We start from the raw sequence: 2,500 nt of genomic DNA on the forward strand, positions 1-2,500 counted from the left end.
GTCAAAAAATTGAATATTTTTCACGGATAGACCCCGTGAAACGCTAGAAATTGGCGGGGATGTGTCTCTTGTGGCTCACGGGGCTGTTAGGGTGGCACAGAAATCCCTCGGAATGGGAAAAAACGGGTCATTTTCGTGTCGCCACATTGCATGCGAACCGCATGAAACTTCCAGAGGCATTTGCAGCAGGAATGCATGTGCACTCAAAAAATGTGATATTTTTCACGGAGAGACCCCGTGAAACGCTAGAAGTGGGCGGGGATGTCTCTCTTGTGGCTCACGGGGCTGTTAGGGTGGCACAGAAATCCCTCGGAATGGGAAAACGGGTCATTTTCGTGTCGCCACATTGCATACGAACCGCATGAAACTTCCAGAGGCATTTGCAGCAGGAATGCATGTGCACTCAAAAAAGTGAATATTTCTCACGGATAGACCCCGTGATACGCTAGAAATTGGCGGGGATGTCTCTCTTGTGGCTCACGGGGCTGTTAGGGTGGCACAGAAATCCCTCGGAATGGGAAAACGGGTCATTTTCGTGTCGCCACATTGCATGCGAACCGCATGCAACTTCCAGAGGCATTTGCAGCAGAAATGCATGTGCAGTCAAAAAAAAATTGATATTTTTCACGGATAGACCCCGTGAAACGCTAGAAATTGGCGGGGATGTGTCTCTTGTGGCTCACGGGGCTGTTCGGGTCGCACAGAAATCCCTGGGAATGGGAAAACGGGTCATTTTCGTGTTGCCACATTGCGTACGAACCGCATGAAACTTCCAGAGGCATTTGCAGCAGGAATGCATGTGCACTCAAAAACTTCTATATGTTTCACGGATAGACCCCGTGAAACGCTAGAAATTGGCGGGGATGTGTCTCTTGTGGCTCACGGGGCTGTTAGGGTGGCACAGAACTCCCTCGGAATGGGAAAAGGGGTCATTTTCGTGTTGCCACATTGCATAGGAACGCCATGAAACTTCCAGAGGCATTTGCAGCAGAAAGGCACGTGCACTCAAAAATTTTAATATTTTTCACGCATAGACCCCGTCAAACGCTAGAAGTTGGCGGGGATGTCTCTCTTGTGGCTCACGGGGCTGTTAGGGTCGCACAGAAATGCCTCGGAATGGGAAAACGGGTCATTTTTGTGTGGCCACATTGCATAGGAACGGCATGAAACTTCCAGAGGCATTTGCAGCAGGAATGCATGTGCACTCAAAAACGTCTATATTTTTCACGGATAGACCCCGTGAAACGCTATAAATTGGCGGGGATGTCTCTCTTGTGGCTCACGGGCGCTGTTAGTTAGGGTCGCACAGAAATCCCTCGGAATGGGAAAAGGGGTCATTTTCGTGTTGCCACATTGCGTACGAACGGCATGAAACTTCCAGAGGCATCTGCAGCAGAAATGCATGTGCACTCAAAAACGTCTATATTTTTCACGGATAGACCCCGTGAAACGCTAGAAATTGGCGGGGATGTGTCTCTTGTGGCTCACGGGGCTGTTAGGGTCGCACAGAAATCCCTCGGAATGGGAAAACGGGTCATTTTCGTGTTGCCACAATTGGCATACGAACGGCATGAAACTTCCAGAGGCATTTGCAGCAGAAATGCATGTGCACTCAAAAACGTGAATATTTTTTCACGGATAGACCCCGTCAAACGCTCGAATTTGGCGGGGATGTTTCTCTTGTGGGTCACGGGGCTGTTCGGCTCGCACAGAACTCCCTTGGTCCACCTGATTCGTGCATACAGGCAGCAACTAAAACTCTGTAAACCTGCTGTGAGGACATCTAAACAGTGGACCAGTGAGGCTGTGGAAGATTTGCGGGCGTGCTTAGACTGTACTGACTGGGATATGTTCACGACTGCTACCAATAGTCTGGATGAACTCACAGAGGCTGTGTACATCAGCTTCTGTGAGGACTGCTGTATCCCAACACGTACCAGGGTGAACTTTAACAACAACAAGCCCTGGTTCTCAGCAAAGCTCAAAAGGTTGAGGTTGGAGAAGGAGGAAGCGTTTAGGAGTGGGGATAGAGACAGATTCAAGGAGTCGAAGAACAGGTTTAGCAAAGCGGTGAGAGAGGCTAAACGACTGTACTCAGAGACACTAAAACACCAGTTCTCTACTAACGACGCTGCTTCTGTCTGCCAAAGGGCTCAGGCACATCACCAACTACAAACCCAGAGCGCCCCACACCACTAACGACTCCCGCCTAGCCAACGACCTGAACGAGTTCTACCGTAGATTTGAAAGACAATTGGACTGTCCTGAACCACCCCTTCCCACCCAAGAGGCCCCATCCCCCACCCATACTACAGAAACGACTCTCTCCTTTCAGGAGGGAGAAGTTAATGGGCTTTTCAAGAGGCAGAATCCACGCAAAGCAGCCGGGCCGGACTCTGTCTCTCCAGCCACCCTCAGGCACTGCGCTGGCCAGCTGTCTCCGGTGTTCACCAACATCTTTAACACCTCCCTGGAGACATGCCATGTACCAGCCTGTCTC

Source organism: Petromyzon marinus, unplaced genomic scaffold, assembly GCF_048934315.1.
Source record: "Petromyzon marinus isolate PM22_M1 ecotype Great Lakes invasive population unplaced genomic scaffold, UKy_Petmar_22M1.pri1.0 PM_G_Scaffold_93, whole genome shotgun sequence".
Classification (NCBI taxonomy): Eukaryota; Metazoa; Chordata; class Hyperoartia; order Petromyzontiformes; family Petromyzontidae; genus Petromyzon; species Petromyzon marinus.